The sequence below is a fragment of the Aegilops tauschii genome, chromosome 2 (assembly GCF_002575655.3).
Source record: "Aegilops tauschii subsp. strangulata cultivar AL8/78 chromosome 2, Aet v6.0, whole genome shotgun sequence".
NCBI lineage: Eukaryota > Viridiplantae > Streptophyta > Magnoliopsida > Poales > Poaceae > Aegilops > Aegilops tauschii.
Window position 1 is genome coordinate 602,201,874 of NC_053036.3, and position 25,628 is coordinate 602,227,501.

Consider the following 25,628-nt stretch of genomic DNA (forward strand, 5'->3'; position numbering starts at 1 on the left):
CTACCGAATGAAATGGATGTCGAGCTCCACATGCTTGGTGCGACGGTGGTGGACTGGATTCGCGAAGAGATAGCAGGACGAGACGCTGTCGCAAGACCACGGTCGCCGAGCGAACTAGAAGTCTGGAAGCAGGAGCTCGCCGAGGAGTTGACGGAGCCACACGCATTCGGCAACTGCATTGGCAACGCCACGGTACTCAGCTTCGGCACTGGACCGTGACACCGTAGCCTGTCGTTTGGACGAACACGAGATGAGCGCGTCGTCGAGGTAGATGCAGAAGCGGGTATCCGTTTCGTGTCCGCCGTGACCTATTTTCGATTTAAATTTAGGCTGGGTTTGCGTCGGCACGTACAAGGCGCAGACGCCCACCCTTGTCTTTCCTTGGCTAGTTCGTGGATGGCACAGCGGCATTTTACCCATCCCCTCCACACTCGTCCCCCCACCTCGCCGCCGCTCGGTTCCCGCCGCTTAGACACGGTCGCCGCATCCACCAATTTACCCATCATATCCATCAACTTCCCCACCGCATCCACCGAGGCATGGCCGCCACCGAATTATTTTATTTTAGAACATGGCAAATCCATTACAACAACTGAAGCAGTTTTATCTCATTTGATATGGTAATTCTGTAGCGTTTGCTGTGAGTGATTTTTTCTAGCACAGGAAAACGTTCCTTCGTTCCTCCCTGTGGTCGAGTTACCTCCCCGTGCTGATGTCATATGTACATTGGCATCGTTTCTTTTTGTAAATCCTTTTTCCAAAATGATTTATCTATTGAACCGTGTGTCCAAATTACAAACTGTTTTCACTTTTGCCTTTTTTGTGTTGAGATCTTCAAAAATATGTACCTTGTTGATAGGTTTCGACAATCATTTTTGGGATCAAATCTATAATCCCAACTAGTAGTAACATGTGCTTCCAATGTCAATTATCAGAAACTCGTGCTTCCAGTGCAAACTAAAATGTGTTTTCTGCAAGAGTACAACTCTGCTCCTTGCAGGAGCACAATTGCGCTTTCAAATCTACTGGCTTGTTCTTCCATGGAAAGGGTAAAGCACACATGTGCTCCATATAGGAGCACAACATACTTGTGTGCGTAAACCACTTGTGCTCCACACGAGAGAACACAGAAAAAGGCAAAATAGAAAGAAAAAAAGGAAAACCAAAAATCCAAAAATAGACACAAAAAGAAACAAAATTGAATAAAAGTAGGGGAAAAGGGAAAAGGTTAAGAAAAAATAAAATAAAAAACTAAAAACCAAAAAATGTGAACTGGTAATCATGTGTCGCGAAAGTACTAGTTTTTTTGTAAACATTTCCCCCCTTTCCCCACCCCCTCTCTCTCCTTTGTCTCACGGTTTCATCGGCATGAGAGCCACGTGCCCGGGCAGGTAAATGGCAATGTGATAATCCCCTTGGTTTAACCTTTGTTGGAAACATCCACCGGGTAACGATGGATGCCTCTAGCTCAAGGCCCATCCTCACCAGAAGATAATTGTATACAGGCCAAGACAAACCCACTGGTGTTGCATTGTTGGGGAACTGTAACACCCCGGATGTAACTTGCCATATTTGTAACTCCGACTCTTGCCATTTCCGGCTATGTGTTATGATTTTCCCTCCGTTGTCGGGTTTTGTCTTTCGTTTTGTATTTTGTCATGTCATGCATTTTCATATCATGTCATCATGTGCATTGCATTTGCATACGTGTTCGTCTCATGCATCCGAGCATTTTCTCCGTTGTCCGTTTTGCAATCCGGCGCTCCTATCTCCTCCGGTGCACCCCTCTTGTTTTCTTTCGTGTGCGGGTGTCAAACTTTCTCGGAATGGACCGAGGCTTGTCAAGTGGCCTTATTATACCAACCGGAGACCACCGGTCAAGTTTCGTTTCATTTGGAGGTCGTTTGGTACTTCAACGGTTAACCGGGCATCCGCAAAGTCCATTTGAGTGTCCAGCAAAAACCCCCTCTAAAACCAGCCCAAAACTCACCAAACTCTCTTCCATGCTCTAGGTCGTTCGATCACGATCGTGTGGGCGAAAACCACACCTCATTTGGAGCCTCCTAGCTCCCTCTACCTATTTATATGTGGGCATCCCGAAATACCAATCTCAGTCCAAACCCTAGCTTCGTCCCTCCGCGCGCCGGACAAAATTTCTGCACCGCCACCGCCACGTGTCGCCGTCGCTCTACTCCGCCGCCGCGGCCCGCCCGGCCCGTAGCTGGCCCGCGCGGCCCGCCTCCCGTGCGCGCCGCCGCACCTGGCCCGCGCCGCCGCCGCGCCCGGTCGCCGGCGCCGCCACGGCCGCCCGCCGTCCTCCGCCGCCTCGGGCCGCGCCCCCTCCGCCGGAGCCGGAGCCCGGCCGGCCTCCCTCTCCTCCGCCAGTGCCGCCACCTCGCCTCCTCTCCTTCCTCTCCGCCGGCGAGCAGCGCCACCGGAGCTCCGGCTGGCCCGAGCACCACGATCCCGATCCAGATCTCGGTAGCCCCGTTTCTTTCTCGTACCCCCTTAAATTTCCGAAGTCCCTGATATTTTACAGCATGTGCACTTGTTCGTGATGCCATAACTCTTTGTATGTAGCTCCGATTCACGCGTGTAATATGTCAAATTGTTCGTATCGTGATGCTCTTCATTTTGTTCAATTGTATCATGTTCATTAGAGGTCATCTTGATGCCCAAATCTTCGTTGGAAGAGGGCTAGTTGCTGTTATTCTCTGGTTCTTAGCAGAACTTGGAGATTTGTCATTTTTGTATCTTTAAATCTGTGCATCTTATGGGCATGAGCTCTACATGTGTTTTGAAGTATGCCATGTCATCTTTCCAAAGGTGTATGCCATGTATTTTTGTGATCTCTGTGGTGACTAGCACAAGCATGCAAAGTAGGCTCCATAATGTTTCTGATTTCAGGGACTTAGTGATTTCTCTAAGTCCTCGTCTGCTGTTATTTTGTTGCCATGTAAGCTTGATGCTACAGAGAGATCCATGCATATTTTGGAGATGTTCAGTAAGGATGTTTTGTAGCTATAGTTGTAATTGATCCATTCCTGGAATTGTTTGCAATTATGGGGTGCCATAGCGTAACTCAATCTTGCTCTACTTTTGCTATAAAATATTTCTTGCAGATTCTTAACATGATATGCAATTTTGCCAAGTTTATTGTAGTTGATCCATATATGCTATGCAATTGTTGTTGCCATGTTTAGCTTCATAAACATGCCATCTTGCTGTAGGTATGCTTGGTTTGTCATGCATTGCTCTGTAGTGAGTGCATCAAGCTCACAAAGAGGCCTACATATTATTATTTCTACCATGCTCTGTTTTCTGCCAAGTCTGAAACCTGATAACGAAACTTGCTATGTTTACATGCTTGCCATCATATCTTCTGATCCTTTTTGGCTTATGGTCATTAAGGGACTTTTGTCATATGCACTTAGTAGAATACTTCCATGCCTTGTTTTGCTATGTTAAGTTCCTGTAGCATGTTGATTTCGTGCTCTGAACATTGCTACCTGATGCTGTTTTCTGCCATGTCCAGTTTTTCACCAAGTCTGTGATCCTGTTATCTTTTGCAGTTTTGCCATGCTTGTTTGAGCTTGATATGTTGTGATCTAGCCGTAGCTCAATGTTCATCTTTTGTCAAGCATCTCCTGTAGATTACTGTCATATGCTTTGTTGCTATGTTGGAGTGCTATATGGATATGTTGGGATATCACAATATCTCTTATTTAATTAATGCATCTATATATATTTGGTAAGGGTGGAAGGCTCGGCCTTATGCCTGGTGTTTTGTTCCACTCTTGCCGCCCTAGTTACTGATATACCGGGATTATGTTCCTTGAGTTTGCGTTCCTTACGCGGTCGGGTGATTTATGGGACCCCCTTGACAGTTCGCCTTGAATAGAACTCCTCCAGCAAGGCCCAACCTTGGTTTTACCATTTGCGACCTATACCTTTTTCCCCCGGGTTTTCTAGAGCCCGAGGGTCATCTTTATTTTAAACCCCCGGGCCAGTGCTCCTCTGAGTATTGGTCCAAATTGTCAGTCGCCGGTGGCCACCAGGGGCAACTCTGGTCTGGCCTATCGGAAGCTTGGACAATCCGGTGTGCCCTGAGAACGAGATATGTGCAGCTCCTATCGGGATTTGTCGGCACATTCGGGCGGCTTTGCTGGTCGTGTTTTACCATTGTCGAGATGTCTTGTAAACCGGGATTCCGAGACTGATCGGGTCTTTCCGGGAGAAGGTTTATCCTTCGTTGACCGTGAGAGCTTATGATGGGCTAAGTTGGGACACCCCTGCAGGGTATTATCTTTCGAAAGCCGTGCCCGCGGTTATGAGGCAGATGGGAATTTGTTAATGTCCGGTTGTAGATAACTTGACACTTGACCTAGTTAAAATACATCAACTGCGTGAGTAGCCGTGATGGTCTCTTCTCGGCGGAGTCCGGGAAGTGAACACGGTCTGAGTTATGTATGACGTAAGTAGGAGTTCAGGATCACTTCTTGGTCATTGCTAGATGACGTCCGTTCCGTTGCTTCTCTTCTCGCTCTCGTTTGCGCAAGTTAGCCACCATATATGCTTTTGCCGCTGCAGCTCCACCTCACTACACCTTTTTTTTCCTATAAGCTTAAATAGTTTTGATCTCGCGGGTGTGAGATTGCTGAGTCCTCGTGACTCATAGATTCTACCAAAACAGTTGCAGGTGCCGACGATGCCAGTGCCGATGATGGCGTCGATCTCAAGTGGGAGTTCGACGAGGAACGTGGTCGTTACTATGTGTCTTTTCCTGATGTTCAGTAGTGGAGCCCAGTTGGGACGATCGGGGATCTAGCATTTGGGGTTGTCTTATTTTCATCTGGTTTTTGACCGTAGTCAGTCTATATGATTGTATTTTGGATGATGTATGAGATATATTTATGTATTGTGAAGTGGTGATTGTAAGCCAACTCTTTATCCCATTCTTGTTCATTACATGGGATTGTGTGAAGATGTCCCTTCTTGCGACAAAACCACTATGCGGTTATGCCTCTAAGTCGTGCCTCGACACGTGGGAGATATAGCCGCATCGTGGGCTTTACAGGAACGTAGTAATTTCAAAAAAAATCCTACACACACGCAAGATCATGGTGATGCATAGCAACGAGAGGGGAGTGTGTAGTCCTCGTACCCTCGTAGACCGTGAGCGGAAGCGTTATGACAACGCGGTTGATGTAGTCGTACGTCTTCACGATCCGACAAATCCTAGTACCGAAAGTACGGCACCTCCGCGATCTGCACACGTTCGGCTCGGTGACGTCCCACGAACTTACGATCCAGCAGAGTGTTGAGGGAGAGCTTCGTCAGCACGACTGTGACGCCCCCGATTTGACCGTACACTAATCATGCACGCAAATGTGTACGATCAAGATCAGGGACTCACGGGAAGATATCACAACACAACTCTAAAACATAAATAAGTCATACAAGCATCATAATACAAGCCAGGGGCCTCGAGGGCTCGAATACAAGTGCTCGATCACAGACGAGTCAGCGGAAGCAACAATATCTAAGTACAAACATAAGTTAAACAAGTTTGCCTTAAGAAGGCTAGCACAAACTGGGATACAGATCGAACGAGGCGCAGGCCTCCTGCCTGGGATCCTCCTAACTACTCCTGGTCGTCGTCAGCGGGCTGCACGTAGTAGTAGGCACCTCCAGTGTCGTAGGTCTCGTCGTCGACGGTGGCGTCTGGCTCCTGGACTCCAGCATCTTGTTGCGACAACCAGATAGAAAGGAAATGGGGAAAAGAGGGAGAGAAGCAACCGTGAGTACTCATCCAAAGTACTCGCAAGCAAGGAGCTACACTACATATGCATGGGTATATGTGTAAAGGGGCATATCAGTGGACTGAACTGCAGAATGCCAGAATAAGAGGGGGATAGCTAGTCCTGTCGAAGACTACGCTTCTGGGCATCTCCATCTTGCAGCATGTAGAAGAGAGTAGATAGAAGTCCTCCAAGTAGCATCGCATAGCATAATCCTACCTGGCGATCCCCTCCACGTCGCCCTGTTAGAGAGCAATCACCGGGTTGTATCTGGCACTTGGAAGGGTGTATTTTATTCGGTATCCGGTTCTAGTTGTCATAAGGTCAAGGTACAACTCCGGGTCGTCCTTTTACCGAGGGACACGGCTATTCGAATAGATAAACTTCCCTGGAGGGGTGCACCACATAACCCAACACGCTCGATCCCATTTGGCCGGACACACTTTTCTGGGTCATGCCCGGCCTCGGAAGATCAACACGTCGCAGCCCCACCTAGGCTCAACAGAGAGGTCAACACGCCGGTCTAAATCCTATGCGCGCAGGGGTCTGGGCCCATCGCCCATTGCACACCTGCACGTTGCGAGGGCGGCCGAAAGCAGACCTAGCCTAGTGGCGTTCCAGTCCAATCCGGCGCGCGCCGCTCCGTCGCTGACGTCAAAAAGAGCTTCGGCTGATACCACGACGTCGAGTGCCCATAACTGTTCCCGCGTAGCTGGTTAGTGCGTATAGACCAAATGGCCAGACTCAGATCAAATACCAAGGACTCGTTAAGCGTGTTATGTCGAAGTAACCGCGGACGCCGTCCAGGGCCAGGCCCACCTCTCGCCTAGGTGGTCTCAACCTGCCCTGTCACTCCGCCACAAAGATCCACTTGCGGGTACTCCTACGAGCCGACCCGACTTTAGTCACCACAGGTGTCATGTATATAGTATATAAGTATTTACCCGTGATCACCGCCCAAATGATCACAGCCCGATAGTATAGCACAGCAGACGGACAAGAATGTAGGGCCACTGATGGGAAACTAGCATCCTATACTAAGCATGTAGGATTGCAGGTAAAGGTAACAACAGTAGAAGCAAGGACATGCTATGCATAAGGATAGGATAAACGGAAAGTAGTAACATGCTACACTACTCTAATGCAAGCAGTATAGAGAAGAATAGGCGATATCTGGTGATCAAGGTGGGGGCTTGCCTGGTTGCTCTGGCAAGTAGGAGGGGTCGTCAACTCCGTAGTCGAACTAGGCAGCAGCAGCGTCGGTCTCGTAGTCTACCGGAGAGAAGAGGGGGGAAGAAACAGTAAATACAATGCAAACATAAGCATGACGATGCGTGACATGACAATGAGCGGTGCTAGGTGTGTCCTAACGCGGCAGTAGGTGGTACCGGCAAAGGGGGGGAACATCCGGGAAAGTATTCCCGATGTTTCGCGTTTTCGGACAGATGGACCGGAGGGGGAAAGTGCCATGTTCGCTATGCTAGGAACGTGTGGCTGACAAACGGACTGCGTATTCGGATTCGTCTCGTCATTCTGAGCAACTTTCATGTACAAAGTTTTTCCATCCGAGCTACGGTTTATTTTATATGAATTTTAAAAGATTTAAATTAATTTTAGCATTTATTTAATTTATTTAATACAACATTATCCAGAACAGTGCATGCTGACGTCATCATGACGTCAGCAGTCAACAGGGCGTTGACTGGGTCAAACTGACGTGCGGGTCCCGCATGTCATACACTGTTTAGTTTAATTCGGGTTTAGCTAATTAATTACTGTTTAATTAAATTAACTAATTAATTAGATTAATTTAAAAAGGATTAATTAACTTAATTAATTAATTAATTAATTAAATTTATTATTATTATTATTATTATTATTTTATTTATTTTTTTAATTTTTTTCGTTCTGGGCGCGGGGGCCCACCTGTCTGCGGCCCATAGGGGGTTCGGGCCCAGGGGCAGTGGCTCAGGGGCGCGGGGCCCCACCTGGTAGTGGCCCAGGGGCCACAGGCGGGCGTGGGCGCGGCGCGCGTGTGCGGCGCGGGCGCACGAGCGTGGGCGACGGGCGCCCGTAGCCTGCCCGGGGCAGGGCGGGGCCGTGGCCATGGCGGGGGCTGCCACAGCGGGGCACGAGGGCCACGGCGGGCGGAGGCGGGGCGAGCGGCGAGCGCCGTGCGGGGCTTAGGAAGTGGCCGAGCGCGGCCACGGCGGGCGCGCGTGGTCGCAGGAGGAGCCGGGGGAGGGGGTGCGCCGCCCGCAGCGACGGCACCGCGCGGTGACCACGGACGGGACGAGGGAGCAGCGGGACGGTGCGGCGACGAGCGCGGCCGAGCGCGGCGACCGCGGCGAGTGCGCGCTGGACAGGGGGGTGCGGGGCAGGCGACGGGACTGCAGCAGCGGGGCGGAGCGAGGGCGGCCGGACGCAGCCACGGCGGGCGCGTGCGGGCACGCGCTGGCGGGGCGTGGGGAAGAGGAGAAGGAGGGGGGTCCTCACGGGGGGGGGGGGGCGGGGTCTGGGGCAGCGGGGCTCGGGGTGGAAGGCGGGGACGACGGCGTCGAGGGGAAGCAGGCCGGCGAGGGGGTCCGGCGAGGTCCAGGCGACTCCGGGCGGCGGAAGAGGACGAGGCGTCGGCGGTGGTCGCGGGGCGCGGTGGTCTCCTCCTCTCGATCCCGATCCAATCGGGGGAGAGGGGGGGAGGAGATATTTTCGTGGGGGGGGGGGGGGCGGGGGGAAGTGGGGGTGTCGGTGGAGTACTGGGGGGGAGTGGGGGAGGTTATGGCGGCGGGGTGGGCCGGCCTAGGTGGTGGCCTGGTGGGCCGAGGCCGTTCGGCCAAGTTGGGCCACGGCCCAGTGGGGGGCTCCTTTTCCCCTTTTTTTGTTAGCTTTCTTTTCTTTTTATTTATTTTCTTTTCTGTTTTACATCATTTTAAAATATTTAGGCATTTTCTAAAAATGTGTGTACTTCACCATAATTAACTATGCCTTATTTGGCACCCACCGAACATTTTTGTTTTGACTTTTGAAAACTTTGGGTGTTTGCCACTATTTAGAATTTAAATTTTGGAACGGTTTCGAATCATTGTGAGGTTAGCAACAGTAACAGAGGTGATGTGGCATGATTAGCGTGGGATTACTATAGCATGATTATCCGGGCGTTACAAATCTCCTCCACTACAAGAAATCTCGTCCCGAGATTTAGGAGGTAGAAGGAAACAGTGCGGGGTATTCTTCGCGCAGACGGTCCTCGCGTTCCCAAGTGGCCTCATCTTCAGAATGGTGCGACCACTGGACTTTGAGAAACTTGATCGCCTTCTGACGTGTGCGGCGTTCAGCTTGGTCGAGAATGCGGACCGGATGCTCCTTATAGGAGAGGTCCTGCTGCAATTCGAGCACTTCATGATCCACTGCTCGGATTGGGTCCTTGAAGCAACAGCGGAGCTGTGACACATGGAACACATCGTGAACTTGAGAAAGGTTCGGCGGAAGCTCCAGTTGGTATGCCACTTTTCCACGCCTTTTGAGAATAGTGAATGGGCCAATATATCGAGGAGCTAGTTTGCCCTTGATTCCAAAGCGGTGAGCACCCTTCATTGGTGTGACTCGAAGATAAGCCTTTTCGCCAGGTTGATAGACCATGTCTTTATGATGACGGTCATACTGACTCTTCTGACGTGACTGAGCAGTCTTGAGATTCTCACGAATAATGCGGACTTGTTCTTCGGCATGTTGGATAATATCCGGACCGAAGAGTGGACGTTCCCCAGTTTCTGACCAGTTCAGAGGGGTTCGGCACTTTCGCCCATATAACACTTCGAAGGGGGCCATCTTCAGACTAGCTTGATAGCTATTATTATAAGAGAACTCAGCATACGGGAGAGATTCCTCCCATTTCTTGCCGAAGGAAATAACACAAGCTCGAAGCATGTCTTCGAGAACTTGGTTGACGCGTTCAACATGCCCTTGCGACTGAGGATGAAACGCAATACTGAATGACAGATGAGTTCCCATGGCTTCTTGGAAACTTGCCCAGAATCTTGAAGTGAATAAGCTGCCACGGTCTGAGCTGATAACCAATGGAATACCGTGGAGTGAAACAATCCTGGACATATAGAGCATTGCCAGCTGACTAGCAGTGATCGTTTCTTTGATCGCCAGGAAATGTGCAACTTTGGAAAGCCGGTCAATGACGACAAGAATAGCATCATTACCTTTCTGTGATTTGGGAAATCCAGTGACGAAGTCCATCTCAACATGGTCTCATTTCCATTCAGGAATAGAGATAGGTTGTAGAGTTCTAGCAGGCCTTTGATGTTCTGCTTTGATACGACGGCAAATGTCACACTCAGCAACATAACGAGCAATGTCTTGCTTCATATTAGACCACCAGAATCTCTGACGGATGTCTTGGTACATCTTTGTACTACCAGGATGGATACACATGGGCGTATCATGAGCTTCTTTCATAACTTCCTGTGTCATATCCAGGTTTTTCTCTGCACATGGCACCACTAGGCGGCCCTTGAAGTACAAAGTGCCATCTTCAGCAATAGTGAAGAATGAGGGCTTTCCTTCTGCAAGGTAGCGCTTAATCTTGTGGGCTTGAGAGTCATACTTCTGTAGCCTTTTGATGCTGTCCACGAGATCTGGTTTAGCAACTAGGGTATTGAGGGAACCCTGGGTAACAACGTGGAGGTTCATCTTGACAAACTCCTTAGGAGGGGGAGCGAGTGCACCCGGAGGAACAATATGGAGGTTCAGCTTCCTGAATTCTTCAACAAGCGAGGGCTGAACTTTGTGAACCTGGAGGTGGTTGCAGTAAGACTTGCGGCTCAAGGCATCAGCCATTACATTAGCCTTGCCTGGCGTATAGGAAATACCCAAGTCAAAGTCTGCAACAAGCTCCATCCATCTCTGCTGACGGAGGTTCAGGTCTGGCTGAGTAAACAGATACTTCAGACTTTGGTGGTCAGTGAAGATCTCGCAACGATTACCGAGAAGGTAATGTCGCCACTGCTTCAGCGCATGAATGACAGCAGCAAGTTCGAGGTCGTGAACTGGGTAGTTCTCTTCGTGAGGGCGCAATTGCCGAGAGGCATAAGCAATCACTTTGCGGTCTTGCATTAGGACACAGACTAATCCTTGACGGGAAGCGTCGCAGTAAATGACGAAGTCCTTCTTAGTATTAGGTGGAGCTAGAACTGGGGCAGAAGTCAACTTGTCTTTGAGTGCCTGGAAACTTTCCTGACATTTGTCTGTCCATTGGAACTTGACGCTCTTATGCAACAGGTTAGTCAGAGGCCTGGCGATCTTGGAGAAGTTCTCGACGAATCGACGGCAATAGCTGGCGAGACCGAGAAAACTTCTGACTTGCTTAACGTTCTTGGGAGGAGTCCAATCAAGGATAGCCTGGACTCGTTCAGGGTTGACGGCAATACCATCCTTAGAGATGACATGACCAAGATAGGTTACTTCGGGTAGCCAGAATTCACATTTAGAGAACTTGGCATATAGTTGATGCTCTCGTAGCTTTTCCAGCACAAGCCGAAGATGTTCAGCATGTTCCTCTTCGTTCTTGGAAAATACCAGGATATCATCCAGATAAACCACGACGAACTTGTCGAGGTAATCCATGAATATATAGTTCATCAGACGAGAGAAAGTGGCTGGAGCATTGGTTAAACTGAAAGACATGACGGTGTACTCGTATGAACCATACCGAGTCACGAAGGCGGTCTTTGGGATATCCTCTTCGTGAACACGGATCTGGTGGTAACCCAACCTCAAGTCGAGCTTAGAGAACACTGACGAACCCGCCAGTTGATCATACAGATCATTGATCCGAGGAAGAGGGTATTTATTCTGAATGGTAGCTTGGTTTATAGGACGGTAGTCTTGAACTAATCGGTTTGTCCCATCCTTCTTCTTGACAAAGAGAGAAGGTGCTCCCCAAGGAGAGCAACTTGGGCGAATGAATCCTTTGCGAAGAGATTTGTCGATTTCCTCCTTAAGCTCAAGGAGTTCATGCGGCGGCATCTTGTAGGGTCGCTTGGCTATAGGAGTGGTGCCTGGTTTCAAGTCGATGATGAATTCGACAGCTCTAGCAGGGGGAATCCCTGGAAGTTCTTCAGGGAAGACGTCGAGGAATTCACGCACGACGGGAATGTTTTCAATGCCCTCGAGTGGTGCAACGTTCAATGCATTCAATGCATAGAGCCTTGCCTCGGCATTTTGCACCAGATGAGCTTGGTAAGTAACTATTTCATCTGAAGGGTGTAGCAGATGGACGGTCTTAGTGGTGCAAATGATTGAAGCAGTATGCGCTTTTAACCAATTCATTCCCAGAATGAGATCAATGCTACAGGACTTCAGTACGATGGGTGAGACAAGAAATTCCAGTCCTTCGATTTCAACGGGGACGTCGTTGCAGATCATGGAGGTTCGACATTGGCCCGCAGGGGTGTGTACTAATAGTGAAGCATTCATGTCTTCGCTTCTAATTCCATGCATGAATGCAAAATCTTCTGACATGAATGAATGCGATGCACCTGTATCAAATAAAACGGATGCTGGTACTGAATTTACGAGGAGTGTACCCATCACAGTAGCAGGCTGGTCTTGAGCTTCGTTGAGATCAACGTGGTTGGCATGAACACGACCATAAGACTTGGCCTTGTTGCTGCGGGGCTGGTTGCTTCCATGGCCAGTTGCTGGAAGGGCCAGTTGATTCTGGTTCTGGTTGCATTCTCTAGCACGGTGTCCTGGTTGACCACACCTGAAGCACAAACCATTATTGGGAGTGGGAACAGGAGCTTGGGGTGGTGGAGCTGGAAGTCTTGACTGCCTAGATGGTGGTGGGGGCAGACGAGGTGCAGCATAGGTCTGCCTTGGGGCAGATGCATTTGGACGGTACATGTTGTTCGGGATCCATATCTTACGCTGCTGCGAGGGCGGGCCCGAAGATGAGCCCGTGTCACGGTTGCGCCTGTGAGAGCTCTGGTATTCCTGCAGACCAGTTTCGACATTGATGGCCTTGTTCACCAAGGTGGCGAAATCAGCAAAGTCATGCACTAGAAGTGCGAGCTTGATGTCAGCTTGAAGGCCATCACGGAACTTCTCCTGTCTGCGTGCATCAGTTGCAATGTCCTCTTCAGCATAGCGAGACAAGTCAAGAAACTCCCGCTGATAAGCTTCAACAGTTTTGTTGCCTTGGGTGAGGTTGCGAAACTCACGCTTCTTCCGGTCCATGACTCCCTGAGGAATGAAGCGGGCACGGAAAGCAGCTTGGAAGTCTGGCCAGGTGATGATTGTTCCAGCTGGCAGAGTACGCCTGTGGCTGTCCCACCATTGAGCTGCGGGTCCCTTCAGAAAGAAGGAAGCAAAGGTGACATAGCTGGCAGGAGCTACATCGGCAGACTCCATCTCATAGGTGATGTCACGGAGCCAGTCATCAGCATCCAGAAGCTGAGTTGAGCTGCGGTACACAGTTGGGTTCAGGCGCATGAAATCCCGCAGAGTTACTGGGGTTGGTTGCTGGTCCATATTAGGGCGAGGAAACTGAGCCATCATATTTTCCATGAATTGGCGGTTCAGTTCGAACTGTTGGATCATACCAGCCATGTACTCAGGTGGTGGTGGGGCATTGCCACCACTACCATGACCACCTGGTCTAACCATCCTGCTAATATATAACAGGGGTTCAGCATTGAGAAATTTGCAAAGACAAGGATCATTCATGATGAAACATGCATAATGAAAGAAGCACGATAGCTACTACATAGTAGTCGGCATAACTTACAAAAGGGGTCATGCATAGAGTTTAGTACACAGAGTTCAGTACATAGACTAAAGCACATAGGCGGCACACAGGCTCGCGGCGAATGCATCTAACACTAACAAGCAAGCCTACATCAGTCCCAAGAGGTACTGTGGAGGTAGGTGTAGCCTGAAAGCTGGTAGTGTCGCATCGGGAACTCCACGTCAGCAACCTGGGGTCCGCGAATACTCTGGTGCAGAACTAGACACTCAGGTGGCAGAAGAGGACCAAGTGCGGGAGAGTAGCCTCCCACATCTAGCCAGCCGACACCCTGGGGCATCACAGTCCTGGCTGGGTAGATCGCAGAACGGGGCAACTCCCTAGATCGGACAAAGGGGTGCAACAGCGTCAGAGCATGGTAAAGGTGCTGACGGGTGGTGTACAAATCGTGGCGAAGAGCTCGGTTAGCTCGATCCAGCCCATCAACATGCAGAACCAGGTTCTGATGGTAGAAGGGCTCTCGGGTGACAGTGGAGTAGGCAGCAGTATAGTATCCCTCCGCACCAACATCAGATGCGATAGCAATGTGCCTGAAAGGGGAGGTGTCCAACTCCCGATACTCTCCACGAAGACGTGTCAGAGCAGCATAAGCAGCATCGTGGACAGCCATATCGATGGTCACTCCAACACCATGAGCGGTGTGCAGCACAGTAGTGGAGTCATACTCCCGCGAGTAGAGGTGGACGATGGCACGGTACTGCTCCTGGTTAAAGTCCTGGTACTCCTCGTAGACGGTGTACTCACGGTGCCAATGATAGCCCAGATAGTTCATCATCTCAGCTAGCACAGCAGGTGATCCCGAGGCACCAATGGCCGTCGTGTGGCGCACGACCTGCCTCGTGGGTTCCATCTGAAAGCAAAGATGTTTCAAAGGAGTCAAATGACAGTGTGTGAATTGTTTAAATACTATTCTAAGAAATAACTATGGCTTATCCAACTTTGGGGTGAATGCGGTCACGGGATCCTAGTGTTAGAGTTAGCAAATTCGTTTAACCCGAGTAGAAGAGAGTTCAGAGTCCCAGAGTAAGGGTCGAGGAGTAAAACATCCTAGTACCACCCAATGGCGACGTGGGCCCGTAAGACACACAGCCATGTTAGTAAAAGTTTTGCAATGTCTAGACTCGACTTCTGCCAAGGAGTGTGGAAAGGGGGATTCCTACAGGCAGTCGGCTCTGATACCAACTTGTGACGCCCCCGATTTGACCGTACACTAATCATGCACGCAAATGTGTACGATCAAGATCAGGGACTCACGGGAAGATATCACAACACAACTCTAAAACATAAATAAGTCATACAAGCATCATAATACAAGCCAGGGGCCTCGAGGGCTCGAATACAAGTGCTCGATCACAGACGAGTCAGCGGAAGCAACAATATCTGAGTACAAACATAAGTTAAACAAGTTTGCCTTAAGAAGGCTAGCACAAACTGGGATACAGATCGAACGAGGCGCAGGCCTCCTGCCTGGGATCCTCCTAACTACTCCTGGTCGTCGTCAGCGGGCTGCACGTAGTAGTAGGCACCTCCAGTGTCGTAGGTCTCGTCGTCGACGGTGGCGTCTGGCTCCTGGACTCCAGCATCTTGTTGCGACAACCAGATAGAAAGGAAATGGGGAAAAGAGGGAGAGAAGCAACCGTGAGTACTCATCCAAAGTACTCGCAAGCAAGGAGCTACACTACATATGCATGGGTATATGTGTAAAGGGGCATATCAGTGGACTGAACTGCAGAATGCCAGAATAAGAGGGGGATAGCTAGTCCTGTCGAAGACTACGCTTCTGGCCATCTCCATCTTGCAGCATGTAGAAGAGAGTAGATAGAAGTCCTCCAAGTAGCATCGCATAGCATAATCCTACCTGGCGATCCCCTCCACGTCGCCCTGTTAGAGAGCGATCACCGGGTTGTATCTGGCACTTGGAAGGGTGTATTTTATTCGGTATCCGGTTCTAGTTGTCATAAGGTCAAGGTACAACTCCGGGTCGTCCTTTTACCGAGGGACACGGCTATTCGAATAGATAAACTTCCCTGGAGGGGTGCACCACATAACCCAACACGCTCGATCCCATTTGGCCGGACACACTTTTCTGGGTCATGCCCGGCCTCGGAAGATCAACACGTCGCAGCCCCACCTAGGCTCAACAGAGAGGTCAACACGCCGGTCTAAATCCTATGCGCGCTGGGGTCTGGGCCCATCGCCCATTGCACACCTGCACGTTGCGAGGGCGGCCGGACGCAGACCTAGCCTAGTGGCGTTCCAGTCCAATCCGGCGCGCGCCGCTCTGTCGCTGACATCAAAAAGAGCTTCGGCTGATACCATGACGTCGAGTGCCCATAACTGTTCCCGCGTAGCTGGTTAGTGCGTATAGACCAAATGGCCAGACTCAGATCAAATACCAAGAACTCGTTAAGCGTGTTATGTCGAAGTAACCGCGGACGCCGTCCAGGGCCAGGCCCACCTCTCGCCTAGGTGGTCTCAACCTGCCCTGTCGCTCCGCCACAAAGATCCACTTGCGGGTACTCCTACGAGCCGACCCGACTTTAGTCACCACAGGTGTCATGTATATAGTATATAAGTATTTACCCGTGATCACCGCCCAAATGATCACGACCCGATAGTATAGCACAGCAGACGGACAAGAATGTAGGGCCACTGATGGGAAACTAGCGTCCTATACTAAGCATGTAGGATTGCAGGTAAAGGTAACAACAGTAGAAGCAAGGACAGGCTATGCATCAGGATAGGATAAACGGAAAGCAGTAACATGCTACACTACTCTAATGCAAGCAGTATAGAGAAGAATAGGCGATATCTGGTGATCAAGGTGGGGGCTTCCCTGGTTGCTCTGGCAAGTAGGAGGGGTCGTCAACTCCATAGTCGAACTGGGCAGCAGCAGCGTCGGTCTCGTAGTCTACCGGAGAGAAGAGGGGGGAAGAAACAGTAAATACAATGCAAACATAAGCATGACGATGCGTGACATGACAATGAGCGGTGCTAGGTGTGTCCTAACGCGGCAGTAGGTGGTACCGGCGAAGGGGGGGAACATCCGGGAAAGTATTCCCGATGTTTCGCTTTTTCGGACAGATGGACCGGAGGGGGAAAGTGCCATGTTCGCTATGCTAGGAACATGTGGCTGACAAACGGACTGCGTATTCGGATTCGTCTCGTCGTTCTGAGCAACTTTCATGTACAAAGTTTTTCCATCCGAGCTACGGTTTATTTTATATGAATTTTAAAAGATTTAAATTAATTTTAGCATTTATTTAATTTATTTAATACAACATTATCCAGAACAGTGCATGCTGACATCATCATGACGTCAGCAGTCAACAGGGCGTTGACTGGGTCAAACTGACGTGCGGGTCCCGCATGTCATACACTGCTTAGTTTAATTCGTGTTTAGCTAATTAATTACTGTTTAATTAAATTAACTAATTAATTAGATTAATTTAAACATGATTAATTAAATTAATTAATTTAGTTAATTAATTATATTTATTTTTATTATTATTTTATTTATTTATTTATTTATTTTTTCGTTCTGGGCGCGGGGGCCCACTTGTCTGTGGCCCATAGGGGGTTCGGGCCCATGGGCAGTGGCTCAGGGGCGCGGGGCCCCACCTGGCAGTGGCCCAGGGGCCACAGGCGGGCGCGGGCGCGGCGCGTGTGTGCGGCGCGGGCGCACGAGCGTGGGCGTGGGCGACGGGCGCCCGTAGCCTGCCCGGGGCAGGGCGGGGCCGTGGCCATGGCGGGGGCTGCCGCAGCGGGGCACGAGGGCCACGGTGGGCGGAGGCGGGGCGAGCGGCAAGCGCCGTGCGGGGCGGAGGAAGTGGCCGAGCGTGGCCACGGCGGGCGCGCGTGGTCGCAGGGGGAGCCGGGGGAGGGGGTGCGCCGCCCGCAGCGACGGCACCGCGCGGTGAGCGCGGACGGGACGAGGGAGCAGCGGGACGGTGCAGCGACGAGCGCGGCCGAGCGCGCGCGGGGCGCGCCGACCGCGGCGAGTGCGCGCTGGACAGGGGGTGCGGGGCAGGCGACTAGACTGCAGCGGCGGGACGGAGCGAGGGCGGCCGGACGCAGCCAAGGCGGGCGCGTGCGGGCACGCGCTGGTGGGGCGTGGGTATAGGAGAAGGAGGGGGGTCCTCACGGGGGGGGGCGCGGGGTCTGGGGCAGCGGGGCTCAGGATGGAAGGCGGGGACGACGGCGTAGAGGGGAAGCAGGCCGGCGAGGGGGTCCGGCGAGGTCAGGCGACTCCGGGCGGCGGACGAGGACGAGGCGTCGGCGGTGGTCGTGGGGCGCGGTGGTCTCCTCCTCTCGATCCCGATCCAATCGGGGGAGAGGGGGGAGGAGATATTTTCGGGGGGGGGGGGGAAGTGGGGGTGTCGGTGGAGTACTGGGGGGAGTGGGGGAGGTTATGGCGGCGGGGTGGGCCGGCCTAGGTGGTGGCCTGGTGGGCCGAGGCCGTTCGGCCAAGTTGGGCCACGGCCCAGTGTGGGGGGGCTCCTTTTCCCCTTTTTTTTGTTAGCTTTCTTTTCTTTTTATTTATTTTCTTTTCTGTTTTACATCATTTTAAAATATTTAGGTATTTTCTAAAAATGTGTTTACTTCACCATAATTAACTATGCCTTATTTGGCACCCACCGAACATTTTTGTTTTGACTTTTGAAAACTTTGGGTGTTTGCCACTATTTAGAATTTAAATTTTGGAACCGTTTCGAATCATTGTGAGGTTAGCAATAGTAACAGAGGTGACATGGCATGATTAGCGTGGGATTACTGTAGCATGATTATCCGGGCGTTACAACGACGGCGTGATGACGGTGATGATGAAGCTACCGGCGCAGGGCTTCGCCTAAGCACTGCAACGACATGACCGAGCTGGATTATGGTGGAGGGGGGCACTACACACGGCTAAGAGATCAATGGTCAACTTGTGTGTCTCTATGGGGTGCCCCCTCCCCCGTATATAAAGGAGGGGAGGAGGAGGCCGGCCGGCCCTAGGGGCGCGCCAAGGGAGGGGAGGAGTCCTCCTCCTAGTAGGAGTAGGACTCCCCCTTTCCTAGTCCAACTAGGAGGAGGAAGGGGGAAGGAAGGAGAGGGAGAGAGGGAGGGAAAGACGGGGCGCCGCCCCCCTCCTTGTACAATTCGGACTCCCCAAGGGGGGGACAGCCCTAAGGCCCCCTCCTCTCTCTCTCACAAGGCCCATGTTGGCCCATTAGTTCCCCCGGGGGTTCCGATAACCCCCCGGCACTCCGATAATTATCCGGTGACCCCCGGAACTCATCCGGTGTCCGAATATAGTCATCCAAGATATCAATCTTTATGTCTCGACCATTTCGAGACTCCTCGTCATGTCCGTGATCATATCCGGGACTCCGAACTATCTTCGGTACATCAAAACACATAAACTCATAATACCGATCATCACCGAACGTTAAGCGTGCGGACCCTACGGGTTTGAGAACTATGTAGACATGACCGAGACTCGTCTCCGGTCAATAACCAATAGCGGAACCTGGATGCTCATATTGGTTCCTACATATTCTACGAAGATCTTTATCGGTCAAACCGCATAACAACATACATTGTTCCCTTTGTCATCGGTATGTTACTTGCCCGAGATTCGATTGTCGGTATCTCAATACCTAGTTCAATCTCGTTACCGGCATGTCTCTTTACTCATTCCGTAATGCATCATCCCGCAACTAACTCATTAGTTACATTGCTTGCAAGGCTTATAGTGATGTGCATTACCGAGAGGGCCCAGAGATACCTCTCCGACAATCGGAGTGACAAATCCTAATCTCGATCTATGCCAACTCAACAAGTACCATCGGAGACACCTGTAGAACACCTTTATAATCACCCAGTTACGTTGTAACGTTTGGTAGCACACAAAGTGTTTCTCCGGTATTCGGGAGTTGCATAATCTCATAGTCATAGGAACATGTATAAGTCATGAAGAAAGCAATAGCAATATACTAAACGATCAAGTGCTAAGCTAACGGAATGGGTCAAGTCAATCACATCATTCTCTAATGATGTGACCCCGTTAATCAAATGACAACTCATGTCTATGGCTAGGAAACTTAACCATCTTTGATTCAACGAGCTAGTCAAGTAGAGGCATACTAGTGACACTCTGTTTGTCTATGTATCCACACATGTACTAAGTTTCCGGTTAATACAATTCTAGCATGAATAATAAACATTTATCATGATATAAGGAAATATAAATAACAACTTTATTATTGCCTCTAGGGCATATTTCCTTCATGCATTTGTACCCAGCACCAAATCCGATCATCCACACCTTGTTGCCTTTCTTCGTCTATCCTTTAGCTTGAATGTATGCCAATTCATATGGCACTGACGCTTTCGACTAGTTTTCGAACAAATATATTGTTATTCGCGATGGCTCAGCGTGGTTGTCTGATAGATTAAGGCCATGTTGTATTGTGGTGATAACTGTCGGTCCACCGACGTGGATGTAGAAATGCTGAAAAACAGTGCAAAAGTTGAGGATGTACGATTTGTTCTTCCTCCAATGGAGGGGCTTTTTGGCCACACAGAAGATCGAAAACTTGAGAAACTCATATGCCGGTAGGACAAGATGTCTGGTTGCTATGATATTGGCCTTGAGTGCATCCCCTGCGACAACCATAAGGTCTTTAGAGAGAACAAACCCTATGTTACCCTTCTGATCTTCCTCTTGATACACACAATGATAGGCTGAGTTGTTGGCCGCATTGACCGTTCGCGTGAAATGCCCAAGACGAAACCAAGCATTGGACCTAGAAGTCGACAACAATTTTGCCATGTCACCCGTGCGGTACAAGATATTAACCAAATGTATGGAACACTTATTCCTCAAATAGTAGCACGACACAGTGGTCTCCGTTGACGCCACCAATGTGTGCGACTTTGAAGGCATGACCTGTAGGATGCTGTTCGCGAGCACCACCACTGTCACCGACACAGAGCATACATTCCCGAGAGGTTCATGACGCATAGATCACTTTGCAACCTATATCACTTCACGATCGTATCTAAGTTGGATGGTACCGGACAAAACTGCAAATAATGAAAAGAACTCTGATTGCTTCACAATTAATGCACGTCTTGTCCAAAAGATCATCTATCGCTGAGAATACAATCAACTCTGCTTTGAAGCATGCTTCGTCAAGCCCACGGTGTAGCTCTATATAGCGAAATAAGGTGGTGCATATGTCTGATTGCTCAGGCCTGAGTGTGCAAGAATATTAGTTATGAAGTTGACACTAGAATCATCAAGTCAAGGCGAGAGATGTGCATGCTCGAGGAAGGTTTCCTTTGTGTATCTAAAGTTGGAGCTTGGTCGAAAACAAGTACAATTCTAGCACAGAGTTGAAGGTAGAATATAGCTGTGATGATCAGAAGAACGATGACAGGGAGTACGTGGATGGAACAGATAGCACTGCGTTGGGGCACAATCTCATGTGCAGCGGCAAGCCATTGTTCAATCTTTGTGAGAAGGGCACCTGCGAGTGTCGTGGCAATGACAATCGGCGGGGTGAGAATGTTGGCGGCACAATGGTATGGCAATCTGAAATGCTTGAGATGAGACCATGAACTCATGGTGTTAGGTAATGTAGTGTGCGCAAACTAATGTTCGACGAGGATAGGAAACGAAGAACAAATTATACAAGGGCTTTGAATGTTTTTTACACACTTTAGTTGTATGTAAGGCACCTGAAAATTGAATTGGGGTCAGCCGATTTTCTGGTTGTTGATTGTTGCTCCTAAATCCGTGCACTATTTTTTTGTGGCGTGGTATGTCTTATTTTGGGCTAGGATATTTGACTGATGTCAGTTCGGGTTAGTCTGTTCCTTCATGGGTTGAAGCCGAGTTAGCTGTGCGGCTGGGCTAGCTCTATTTAGCCCATCTAACGACTCAACCCTTCCCTCTCTCTTCCTTTGTTTTATTTCTGGTTTTTCTACTTTCATGCATTTTTGCTCCTTTTTTTTTTACTTTTTAGCTTATGCATACTTTTTTGAATGTTAGGTGAGTGTCAATGTATTCATGCAAATGTTACACAATAAGTGTATAAATTATCTCATTCTTACTTAGAAAACATCATTATTTTGATTTTGTCTTTACCTCATTTTCTTTGTTCTTTAAGGGTCATACCAATTCCTCTAATTCATTCTTCTGATGAAACTTCCTTTTTGCGAAAAAATTGACTATTTTATGTTTATTCTTGTGTATTATAAAAAAGCGCATGTGTGTAAATTGTGTGCAAAGTTTTTGGTTATGTTTTTTGTTTTCTTTTTCTTAAAGGGTTATACCAGTGTCACTAATTCATTCTTATTTCGAAATTTTCATTATTATTTTTTAGTTTTTACTTCATCTTCTTTCTTATTAAAGGGTATTGCATCTAATTCAATCTTCCTTAGAAAATTTCATTATTTAATTTTTATTTCATTTTCTTTCTTCTTAAAGGGCAATACCAATACCACTAATTCATTCTTCCTTCGAAAACTTAATATTTTGATTTAGCTTTTATTTCATTTTGTTCCTTCTTAAAGGGTAATACTATTGCCACGAATTAATTCTTTCTTAGAATATTTTCATTTTAATTTTGTTTTAGTTTTTATTTTATTTTCTTTCTTTGTTAATGGTAATACCAATGCCACTAATTTTTTCCTTTTTAGGAAACTTTCATTTTTGCAAAAAATCCACTATTATTTCCATATACTTGCATATTTTAAAAATGTACCTTTTTGTGTAAATTGTGTGCAAAAAATTTCATTATTTGGTTTACTTTGTATTCTCTTTCTTCTTTCAGGTTAATACCAATGCCACTAGTTCATTATTTCTTAGGAAATTTGTTTTTTGTGAAATTCCATTATTACATGCTTATACATGAATATTATGAGAAAGTGCAATTTTTGTCATTATTATTTAAAACTTTTAAATTTTATTTCTTCTTAGAAGGTAATACCAATGCCACTAATTCATTCTTAATTAGAAAAAAGTTTACTTTGATTTTGTTTTAGTTTGTATTTCAGTTTCTAACAATGCCACTAATTCATTCCTTCTTATCAACTTTTTTGTTGTGAAGATACGATTATTGTTTTCTTATTCTTTCATATTATTTAAACTAACAATTTTGCATAAATCATGTGTACATTTAGTCATTATTTTCTTTCTTCCTTACAAGGTATTACCAATGCCACTAATTCATTCATTCTTAGAAAACTTACTTTTTTACAAAATTTCCACTATTATGTGCTTATTTTTGCATATTATAAAAAGTGTAAATTGTGTGCAAATTTTGTCATTATTTGTAGCCCTAGGCATTCGGTTAATTTGGTTAGGAAGGTTCATTAAATATGGTTATTTGGTAAATATTATGTTGATAATTTGGTTAATATCGTATAACATAATTTTGTTGTTCCGACCTATACAATTTGTGTGCTGTGTTGTTTTCTTCACATAGAGATTTTTATAGCTTGATATGCCTTCAAAATCATCGAGAAATAGAGTGCACACTAGCCTCTATGCTATCGCACTACTTGGTTGCAAGACTGTTAATTTTCTCCTCTCCGATTGCTAATTTGGGTTAGGTTATGTAAACTTATACTTCATATTTGGTTTGAAAGTTTCTATTAGTCTATTGAAAAAATTGACGGGCGCGGCAACGCGCGCCATCAATGATATAGTTTACTCTAATATCTATCCAAAATCATGATATTAAATGTGTACGCTAATTTATGTAAATCCTATTCGTAAACGTTGTTTGAGCCAAGAATAATAGGAAAAAATGCACATATATCGTGGATTTCAAATCTGATCCATTTTGAAGTGTCTCCTCTTTTTCTTTTACTTTCTAGACTTTCTGAAATATATCACCATTCTTTTATTAAGATGGTCAGGCGCGACAACATGCACTTTCATTCATGTTTTAGTTCTTAATTATTGTTGATCTTATATTGCAAGAGCGTTGTAGAACAAGCGCAAGGAAGTGCTGCCACAAGCTTTTGTTGAGGCCGGAATTTTCTTTCATCTAGTTTTGTGAAATCTTTCATAAAATGGTAGTCCTTATCATTTTTCACCATTCTACGGATTTTTCAATTCTAGATTGGAGTTGCAAAAGTGAAAAATCAATGTCTCAAGACCCCAAAAGTGTGCATAAGTGCAAGGTGGAAGATCTTACTTTTGTTGGTACTCCCATTTCTATAGCTATTAGGTTTCAGGTGTGGTGGATGAATGATTAAGACTGCATGTGCTCTATGTATTTTGTGCTTTATTTGTAGGAAATGTTGATTTGTAAGTCTACTATTTCCATTTTTGGTTTTCTTTCCTTCATTTCCTATGCATGTACAAGAAGCAAAATGGGCAATATATAGAGTATAGTCTACATCAGTTGTGAAATAAATAAGTTTGATATCATATCAGTAATTAATCTCCACTCTATGTTGTTCAATTTTTTATGTAAACCTGCCAGCTTATTTGTATTGTATGACACTATATTTAGCTCATACCAACAAATATTATAAAGAACAGACCTGCCAGTTCACTTCATTTGCAATCAGGGGATTGGTAGAACTTGGTTCATTATCTGAATACGCCTCCTATAACTTGTTTCTAGACTGTGCTTATAGCTTGCCTGAATTCTAAAATGGCTTTGAATTTTTCTTTCCAAAAAAGGTTTATATTTTGTGAACCATTTCAGTTCAGTTCGCTTAATCTCTCGAGAATTTGATGGTGTGGTATGTTCGCATTATTCAGGTGCCTCATGGTGTTGGCTCTTGTTAGGAGTGAGTTTTGTGATGTGCGCAACAAGTTCCGGACCATGATGCAGGTAGCTCCTTATGTGCCTATCTACAGCTGTGCAGTCTAGGGGCTGTTCTCTAGTTGTCTATCTAAGATTAATCTGGTCTAAAATATGTTGAAGTGTATTGGTCTACTACAACTTTTATTAGTTCAGCAATCTACTAAGATGATCCTTGTGCAAGGATATTTAGATTGTAGTTGGTAACTAATTATGCAAATTTGGTGATCTATCTATTTCTTTCACTTTAGATCAGTTGTTTGAATTTACTAGCACATAATGTTCAGTGCATTGCAAAATTAACTTTTACACAAAAACCTATTTGCACAGTTAGCTTCTGAAGATTTTGCATGTTCGAGTATATGGAGATCCATGTGAGAAGCCTTCTATTCCTGTTTTTCTTTTTAAGGGGCATTGAAATAGCTACAGATATGACCCTTTAAAGGTATGGATATTTCAACAAGTAAACGAGCAAAACAATTATCGTTCGCCAGATAGTTATCATGTGTTGATTTATCTTATAATGAAATTCCATTGTCTAAGGCAAATTCATTTCCCTTCCAGTTACGTATGTGCTCAGTCTAATTAAGCGTTTTAAGTAGCTTTCTCTTCCAATTAGTTATTATTTCTACATTTCTATAATATTTTGTCGTATATGTCATATGTGATTTATCTTTGTTCTTATATGGCTGACTTGCAAATGAAATCATAGGTAAACCAAAGAAATAGTCTTAGTAGATATCAAAGATAAGCTAAAGTGAAAGTGCGTATTTTTGTTCGATGTTCTTGAACCAATTCGCTAATCCTTTTTTCATCGTGGTTCTGTTTTGCAGATTGAAATAAGGAATTGGAACTGCAACATCCTGAAATACTTGACAAACTACAGGAAGAAACATCAAGAACTTGCTCCCCATGAAACAACTCCACAATATCATTGTCACATGCTGTTTCATTTTCTATGAGCATAGAGATCCTCGCGATTGATCGAGATGAAGTAACTTTAGCAAAGCTTGCCCTTTACCCGACTAAAGAGTTTCTACCTTTTTTAACAGGAGTTGCCCATTTTTTATTGCTCAACACACCACTTTTGAGACGTTAAGTGCTAATGATAGTGGTTGATAAGGTGTTTTGAGTTTCGCCTTACCTGTCCACCCTAAAACGTGTTATTAGGCAATGTGTAAGTGTATAATATATTGC

General features: G+C 47.2%; 1 pseudogene; it reads right to left on the reverse strand.

Moving 5' to 3' along the window:
* Positions 1 to 7,769: 7,769 nt before the first annotated feature.
* On the reverse strand, positions 7,770 to 21,231 carry LOC109747062 (3-ketoacyl-CoA synthase 2-like; annotated as a pseudogene).
* Between the last annotated feature and the right edge of the window lie 4,397 nt (positions 21,232 to 25,628).